The 8,400-nt window shown below is 45.5% G+C and overlaps 1 long non-coding RNA gene across 2 annotated transcripts; it reads left to right on the forward strand.

Annotated features, from left to right (window-relative positions):
• Nucleotides 1-1,732: 1,732 nt before the first annotated feature.
• LOC114004803 (uncharacterized) lies at nucleotides 1,733-7,765 on the forward strand. 2 transcript variants are annotated; one of them, XR_003546876.1, is made up of 3 exons: nucleotides 1,733-1,822; nucleotides 1,990-2,233; nucleotides 7,564-7,765. It is a non-coding gene; the product is annotated as an uncharacterized LOC114004803 (long non-coding RNA). The 2 variants fall into 2 exon arrangements; XR_003546877.1 differs by having other exon boundaries at nucleotides 1,990-2,116.
• Nucleotides 7,766-8,400: the final 635 nt, after the last annotated feature.

Genomic DNA, 8,400 nt, shown 5'->3' on the forward strand with positions numbered 1-8,400 from the left:
CCCCAATGTCTTCTTGCAGTGCCAAATGCCTGACAGAGAGCCAGGATACCCTGTTAGTGGTAGGGTGCCTAGGACCCCCAGTATCACAGATGACACAGGGCTCCCACACATTTGAGTCATCCGTATTGTTTATGTCACTCTCTGAGGCACTGGACAGTGAGGAAGGATGGCTACAAAGCCAGGCCCGAGGTCCACATCCGCTTTTTGTAGGAGGAACTCTTCATCCTCACCTGTCACCTCCTGTTAATAACAAGAGAGGGAGTTAATCAGACTTGTTCTAATCATCCTGCCTCCTCATGGGACTTGCAAAATATTCCAAAATATCCATAATAAAAAGGAAAAATGGAAGTATTTCATTTCTACCCTCTGTAGACTCTTCTCTCAGTAACTTTCATCTGACGGTCGTTCCCTGGAAGCAGGTCTCCTTCCTTGAGTGGAGGGAGCACGGGTGGGAAGGAGCATCTGGACCCTGCCCAGAGCGAGACCGGTCCCTCGTAGCCATGGTGTCTAAACCTCCCAGAGAAATGAACATACATGTATGCCTCCGTGCGCGTGTGCGTGCATGTGCGTGTACTCACTGTGGCTCTGTTGAGAGCTGGAGAGGATGCACTCAATAAGTGCTTATCGATCAGGTTATCAAACCATTCTCTGTCTCGCCAACTTGACATGTGGTACAGAGTCCTGTGGACAACTGTCACCTGTCCCCTATTTTGTCTGTGTTCTAGTTTTTTTCCTCATTCACTCAGCAAATATGTGGTGAGTACCTCTTACATGCCAGGCATTATTCCAGGTATTGGGACAAAATACACAAAAATTCAGCCTCTCTTCCCTCCCCATCAAAAAAAAAAAAAAAGTCACTGTTGCATTGAATTTGTTTCCTAGGACAGAGGAAGAAAATAGACAAGTAAAAAAGAAAAACTTAAAATAGTAATTTTTAAAAATTGTCAGAGGGCATAGGCACGCATGAGAAAGAGGACCCCCCCCCAACAGGGTGAGGTCTTGCTGTCCCTTCTCCCCTCGTCTCTCCTAGTGGGGTTCGCGCCCCACACTCTGCATTCACCATGTTTCCCACGTCGCTGGGGCTGGGATTCGAGCCAGTTGGCCAAGTGAGACCAGGTTCCCTCACCGCCAGTCCAAGGCTAGCCCACATGACGGCATCTCGGTGTGTCGTCAGTGTAGCGGGGAGGGCGGGGGAGGTGTGGCAGCGCCAGGAGCTTAAATGGAGACGCTCCACGAAGAAGAAAGTTCTTTCGCTGAGGCCTGGGATACAGGAGGGGCCGAGGCAGGCCGGCAGGAGCGCAGAGCAGGCCGAGGGGCGCAGAGGAGTCCGAGGGGCGCAGAGGAGTCCGAGGGGTGCAGAGGAGGCCAAGGGCGCAGAGGAGGCCAAGGGTGCAGAGGAGGCCAAGGGCGCAGAAGAGGCCGAGGGGCGCAGTGGAGGCCAAGGGGCGCAGTGGAGGCCCAGGGCGCAAAGGAGGCCGAGGGCGCAAAGGAGTCTGAGGGCGCAAGAGGAGGCTGAGGGCGCAGAGGAGGCCAAGGGGCACAGGCAGGGTTAGGTCAGGAGGGCGCAGAAGGGCTGGAGAAAGGACTGCGGGCTGCGTAGGAAGGCTGGGAGCATGGGCCGCCCGGAAGGAAAGGGCAGAATGCGTCTCCGGGCGGAAGACTGGCCGCTGGCCTCAGCTGTAGATGTCAGGTCCCGCGAGATTAGCACAGAAAACTGGCCAGCAGACCCGGCAGTTGCTCAGACCCGCGGGAGCTGCCTCCGTGGTGGACTGCAGCTCCAGCTGGGAGCGTATGAGCGGCAGGAGGATCCGAAGTGGAGACAGTGAGTGAAATCCCGTCCTCGGAGCACTCTGGATATGGGGGTGCCGAGAAACGGGGTGGCGGTGCGAGGGGTGTCACGGGACCTGCTCCAGCCTGACTGCCCTGTCTGATAAACCAGCTTGTTTTTCTCCTCCGCCATCTGATGGTTTTGTTTGAGATCTCTCTTAGGAACTCCAAGGACAGGGCCACCGTGGGCGGTCACCCTGAAACTCGAAACAACGGGGGTGTTCCGCCCCAAGAAGCAGGAACTCCTACTTCGAAGTTCGACTGTGCCCTGAGCTAGGCCAAATTGAAGGTAACCTGCCCTGTGCGCTTCTGGACAGCCACGAGCCCTTGCGCGGCCCCTGCAGAAGCATCTGTGGGCGGCTGGCGGGTCAGAGACACCGGCAGGTCTCCCGGCGGTGCCCACGCGGTGAGCACAGAGGGTCAGGGTGGGGGCGTAGGGATCCTCGTCCAGCGGCAGAGGCATGAAAGAACGTGAGAAAAATGTTTTAGAGAAGGGAGTGATCCGTCAGTAAAATGATAATGTGGAGAAGAGAGAAGAAAGTTGCAACAGTGGAAACTTCCAGTGGCTGAAAGGGAACTGGGTCTGGCTCAGGGATGGTTCGGTTTCAGAAAGGAGCAGGGGCGCGGTAAGGAGGGGCGCAGGGGTCAGCATGGGTGCGGGCGGTCCGAGGCGCGTGGGAGTTTGCGCACGTTCCTTTCAGATTTTTTTTCACAAGTTAGGAATAGGATGTTGCAATTTATTATTGGCACTCAAATATATTAAAGCAGTGAAACACAGTGTCCCTTAGAGACTGGAGGGGACTACATTAAGGCCTGTTTAACTGGGCACATGGTCACCACTTGACCTTTCTTCAACCTGAAGTGATCTTTCACTATTTCCTTCTCCTCCGTGTGCGCCTGTCGTTTCAGATGGGCGCTCTCTCCTGCTTTTATCTTCTACTCACTGCAGGATGGGGCGCATGTATGCATACCGCTTCTGGGCAGTGGCAAGTACTCCCCAAGTGTCTTTAAAAATGAATGCCACCTTTCGAATGTTCTCTTGAAAACTCACTTTTCCAAGAAGACTTCCATGATTATGCTCACTACGAAAATGCTCAATTTTCCATTTTAACACCAACATCACATGTGCACACGCAGTCTTTTTTTTTTTTTTTAAGATTTTTGCCATAAGGTACATGCGCACACCATAAAGAGAGAGAAAGTCTGAAATCAGCCCCTGGGGGATGGTCATGCTGCAATCCCTTCTCCTCCATACTCCTCTCTGGATTTTGTGCACGTACACATGTGCCCGGTGTGATTTTCCAGCCTCTGGGGTCAGGACCTGAACCGTATAGTCGGCCATGTGGGATCCAGCCTCCTTACCCACTACACAATATATTAATATAAAGAGTTCTCTATACATTGTACACACAAGTCCTTTATCAGATAGATGTCCAGCAGTTATTTTCTCCCAGTCTGTAACCTTTTGTTTTTTCTTCTTTCTTTTTTCTTTTTCTTTCTTTTTTTAAAATTTTTTTAGGTTTTTACCATGTACTCACCAGAGAGACACAGAGAGAAGTGAGAAGTCATCCCCAGGATATAGGGCCACACCGTAATCCCTTCTCCTCGACTCTCCTCTTAGAATTTTGGGCATGCACACACACAGACTTGGCATGATTTTCAAGCTGCTGATTGGCCATATAGGATCCAGTGCCTTAAACTTCATGCCACCTACTGGCCCCAGGATTTTTTTAAAAACCTTTATTGGGATAAAATTCACACACTATGAAACTCACTCATTTAAAATATGCAGTCCAGTGCTTTTTAGTGTATTTAAATGCTGAAATGGGGCAAAGGGGGAGGAGGACAAAAACTGTCAACAAAGCATTTTATACCTATCAGAACTATCCTTGAAGCATAAGAGAGAAATGAAAACCTTCCGAGATAAACTGCAACTGAGGAAGTCCATTACTAGTAGATCCAGCTACAGGAAATGCTGAAACCAGAGGGTGCTAGTCAGTAACTCGGCTCTCTATGCAGAAATGAAGAACACAGATGTGGACTCAGCCCCTGTGTAACTGACTATGGAGATGGAAGCCACACACTAACCAGTGGTGTCTCTGACCTGGTCAACCTGAAAATATGCAGGGCAGATGTGCACAAGTGAATGGATCCTGGTGGGCTGACAAGTGGAGGAAGGGGCCACTGCACAATCAAGCCCTGTGCAGGGCATGTCCATCCACCTCCCATTTATGCACATGTGTGCTTTATCATGAATATTAAAACAAAAATTTTTAAAAAGAACAGTTGTAAAGATGACCACAAGGACCCCACCATGGTGGCACAGGTGTTGGGGCACCACCACAGGATACCGAAGTCACTTGGGAGGTCAAGGTTTAGATCCCTGGGTCAACCTGAACACTTGCAACTCCAGCTGACAATTTGACTGTAGCCTGAGAAACCTGAGCCTATGGAACTCTCTAAGCTGTACCCAAATTCCTGACTAAAAGAAACTGTGCAATAATAAATTTTTGTTATTTTAAACTTCTAAGATTTGGGGGACAATTTGTTACGCAGCAATAGCTAACTACTACACAATGCCATCAGCAATAATTGACCCTGATCAGCAGGAGGGAGCAGGGCTGGTTTTAGACCATAAACCACAGAAGATTTATGTGGGATGCAGGTGATCCACTTGGCCTCCTCCTGTAAACTCTTTGTCCTATTGCAACTACGGACAGAACAATGTAGCGACCACAGATGAAGGGCAGCCACCAAGGGCCCAGAGCTTTGGAAATACAGGTTCATGCTATAGGTACTGATGTATCTGAAATTCCAGGATAGTCTGGGAATTTGGTAGGTAACAATAAATATTTGCTAAAATAATTGAGAAATAAATTCCCCTTTTGATTGTCTCAATTTTCTCAGTAAAATAAGTCATAAGGTTCATCAACTGAGTGTGAGAGTAAAAGAAGAGGTATTGGTGATTTGAGAAACAAAAGGAAGATGTGGAAGAGTCGTCTGTGAAAGTGGTAAATAAGGAGCCAACAGGTGGTGTGGCAACTAAAGACACTGGACTCCCACATGGCCAACCGCAGTTTGAATCCCAGACCCCACAACTTGAAAATTATGCTGGGTGCATGTGCACACATGCCTAAAATTCCAAGAGGAGAATTGAGGAGAAGGGATTGTAGGGTGGCCATCCCCCATGAGGGGCGATTTCTTACTTACCCTCTGTCTCTGTTTGTCTCTCTCCCTGAGTGTACATGCCTATCCCCCACCCCCAAAAAAGTAAAAGAACTAAGAAAGTCCATAATCACCTGGAAGGATTAAAGGGTTTACTTGAGTTCTGTGGTTGTAGATTTTAAATGAGACCATTAAGAAGGGGGATAAGAGTGTTGTGTTTTGTTTGTTTGTTTGTTTTGTCTTGCAAAGCTGCATTAGGGGAGGCATGGACTTGGTAGAGAGTTGGACTTGCCCAAAGCTGTGATATTGTGATATTCTCTAAGGGAAGAGAAGCATAAAAGGAGGCAAATAAAAAATGTAGTATTCCATAATTCCATACATCCCAACCAGCAGTGTATGAGTCCCCATTCCCCAACATTCTTGACAGCATTTGTTATTTTCTGCCTTTTTGTTAACAGCCATTTTAATTGGACTAAGACGATATCTCAGAATGTTTTTCATTTGCATTCCCCTGATGATTATTGATATTGAGCATTTTTCATATACCTGTAACCATAAATATAGACACATCTCAGATTTTTTTTGCCCATTTTTTAATCTAATTATTTGGGATTTTTTGATATTAAGTCATTTGAGATTCTGGATATTAACCCTTTGTCAGATGCATAGTTTACAAATATTTTCTCTCATTCTGTAGGTTGCCTCTTCACTCTGATTATTTCCTTTGCTTTACAGAAGCTTTTAAGCTTGATATAATCCCATTTGCCTATTTTTGCTTTTATTACTGTTTTGGAGGTCTTATTAAAATATCCTACCCTAGACCAGTATCATGAAGCATTTTCCCTATGTTCTGATCTAATAGTTTCATGGTTTAGATTTCTTAGATTTAAATGTTAGTCCATTTCGAATTAATTTTTGTCATTGAAAACAGTATGGAAGTTCCTCCAAAAAACTTGGAAATGGTGCAAGTGGTTTCGTTGGGTGAGTCCCCAGGGCTGCCAAATACCTCTGAGAACCGTGTGAGGCAGAGGGGAGCCCATGGTGACAGACACCAGCTTACTCTAGAACTCCTCTGTAATCAGCTCCTAATTGACTATTTCCAAGATAGATAACCCCAGAGAGGGCTCCATTTTCTAAGTTGTAACAAAACTCATTTGAAACTTTTTAATAGCTGCAAGTCGCATGGGGAGAACATGTAAATCAGGCCAACTCTGCAAGGGATAGTCCCTGAGGACATGGGGAAAAACAAGATCATTGTCATCAGTAGTTCTGTCCTCATCATTATAATGAGACCTCTAGGGTCTTGTTCCTTCTAACTTCTGTAAAGAACTGCAGAAGTTGAAAATCACTCACCCACCTGCTCTAGTTTTAAATATTACCCAATAATCTCATCATGCAGAATCTTTTAAGATTTTCCAGTTATCCAAAGGAAATCACATGAGTAAATGTATCCACATTTCAATTCTACCAGAAAGCAGAAATGGCCTTTTATTAATGAATTCAAATGTTTTTTCATTCTTCAGTTTTCCCAATCTGGGATTCCATCTCCCTTTCTCATCCCCTTCAGAACAGAACTATCAGGGTAAATAAGTCGATCATTCTATGACTAATGGGTTAGCTCTGTTTTCTTTTCATTTAGAAGACAGGGAAGACAAAAAGTAAATGACTTAAAACCCTGAATTTTCTTTCTATTTATTTAGATTTATTAATTACAGCTATATCTGCATATCTGTTATATGAATTTGAAAAAAATGGCAAGAAGAAAATTAAGCTAATTTTGTAAAACAAGCAAACTGATAGTTTGTGTAAAGATAGGTTTGGTAGAGCCATGTTCACAGGCTGCATTTGAATCCACAGTTCCTAGTGGGAACTGCTGGATTTTACCAACAGAAGCATGATCTGCTCTCAGCTCTACAAATGTTCTCCTACTTTGACCTTGAAAAATACTGTTTTCTCAACTTATCAGTCTTTGAAAAAAACAATTTTTATTTCTACCAAATTCTTGGTATTGTGAGGAAATAACAGAAAGATGGATTTAATCATGTGCCTGCACTTATGCAGGTCAAGGAGCACTCAGGACAGGATGATCCGGGTCACAGCCAGAGGCAGACTCGTGGGCTCTGCAAAGCAGGGTGAACTTCACAAAGTCACTTCTGGGTTTTAGGCATGAGACACACAGATACGTGTTCTTGTGGGGCTGAGATTGTTCTGGGACTGGGGCCAGCAGGTGGGATGGTTAAGGTATTGGACACCCACATGGGTGACCACGGTTTGAGTCCTGGACCCAGTAGCTTGAAAATCATGCTGGGTGCAGGTGTGTCTATGCCTAAAGTCCCAGAGGCGAATGAAGGAGAAGGGATTGTGGCATGGCCATCTCCCGGGGGGTTGGGGGGTGGGCGTGGGGGGTGTTCTCACTTCTCTTCTGTCTTTGGTGAGCACACACGCCCTAGCAAAAAACTAAACAAACAAAAAATACTCTGCGACCAATCTAAATTTTAGACTCAGGTTCAATTATTTTTCTTTACTTCTAAAATGTTATTTCAACTGTTTTAAATGTTAATATGTGGCCAGCCTGCAGTGACTGATCCAGCCCTCTGCACAGTGAGCAGGGCTCCACATGGCCGACAGCAGTTCCAGTCCTGGCCCGGCAGCTTGAAAAACATATTGGGTATGTGTGCACGCATGGCCCAAGTTCTGATGGGATGGAGAGACGGAGGAAAGAGGAAGTTTAAAATATACCTTATAAGGGACCAGCAGGTGGTGTGGTGGTTAAGGCACTGAGCACTCCCACATGGTCAACCACAGTTTGAGTCCTGGACCTGTTGGCTTGCTTTCTCACTTTCCCTCTCTCTCTCTCTTTCTCTCTGTATGTCTCTTTCTAGTCAAATTAAAATTAAATAAATGAATAAATACAATTCAGTAAATAATTCTTTATCTTACATATTTTGGTTTTACTTCCATATTAATATATACATACAACACATTCTTTTTCTGAACCTTGTTATTTATGATGACTGTGCAAACATTTACTCAACTGTTATTCAATCAATGGACATTTAGCTACATTATTTTTCTATCCAAAATGTAATTGTGGTGTGTGCCTGTGTGCATGTGTGTATGTTCTTATGCAACTATTCCTAATAAATTCCTGGAAGTGGAATTAATGGATCAAAATCTTGTGCATTTACCAAAATGTTTAAAATTTAGTAAAACTGTTCTCCAAAAATTTTAAACTTTTGTTTTTAAAAAAGAATTATTTAATTTTATCACACTGGCAGGTGGTATGGTAGTTAAGGTGCTGGACTCCCACATGGCTGACCACCGTCCTGGGGACTCCCACATGGCTGACCACCGTCCTGGGGACTCCCACATGGCTGACCACCGTCCTGGGGACTCCCACATGGCTGA

Source organism: Tupaia chinensis, unplaced genomic scaffold, assembly GCF_000334495.1.
Source record: "Tupaia chinensis unplaced genomic scaffold, TupChi_1.0 Scaffold140356_1, whole genome shotgun sequence".
Classification (NCBI taxonomy): Eukaryota; Metazoa; Chordata; class Mammalia; order Scandentia; family Tupaiidae; genus Tupaia; species Tupaia belangeri.